This window comes from Octopus bimaculoides, chromosome 1 (assembly GCF_001194135.2).
Source record: "Octopus bimaculoides isolate UCB-OBI-ISO-001 chromosome 1, ASM119413v2, whole genome shotgun sequence".
Lineage (NCBI taxonomy): Eukaryota > Metazoa > Mollusca > Cephalopoda > Octopoda > Octopodidae > Octopus > Octopus bimaculoides.
In genome coordinates this window covers 132,729,142-132,729,844 of record NC_068981.1, presented here as the reverse complement: position 1 = coordinate 132,729,844, position 703 = coordinate 132,729,142, and positions in this window count along the sequence as shown.

The following is a 703-nucleotide window of genomic DNA, read 5'->3' as shown; positions in this document are numbered from 1 at the left end:
CATCTCTCTCGCCAAAGCCCGGATTCCCTTACTCGGATCTTCCATCAACTTGTCTTGCAGCTGTTGAGTGAATACCGACATACGGACGCAGTCAGAATGCCTGCTGTGTCCCTTCCCGCTGGTCACGGCTTCGTTGCATCTGTCCCTGTCATGTCTTACAGCCTTCACAGTGTTCACAGAGCATTGAGCAGCAGTCACGATGTCGGCAGTTTGATACCAGGCGCGAATCATCATGATACAGGTAACTGTTTTCCAATATTCAAATGGCTTCCAATCTTCCATGTCAAGTAACTTTTTCTTAACTTCAACTTTAAACTTTAGGCTCTCAAACGTCGCTGACTGTTCCCAATATATCAAGCTGTTCCTGAAAAAAAGTCATCAAATTTTACCCGAATACCCTATATGTAGGGCAGTATAGTGTTTAGTGTAGCATATGTGTCTTAGTTGTAAAAACAGGATGCTTAGATGCTTAGTGCAATGAAAAGATAACAGCTGCATCAGCAGGTGTAAAATGTTGTATACAGATCCAACCAAAAGGATTAAGGGCAGGTTTACTCAAAACAGTTGAGTGAATCGACCCGGCAGACAACTGCATGTATATGTGCATACGTGTATGTATGTGGGTATGTGTTGTGTGTGTGTGCGTGTGTGTGTGTGTGTGTGTGTGTGTGTGTGTGTGTGTGTGTGTGTGTGTGTGTGTGTG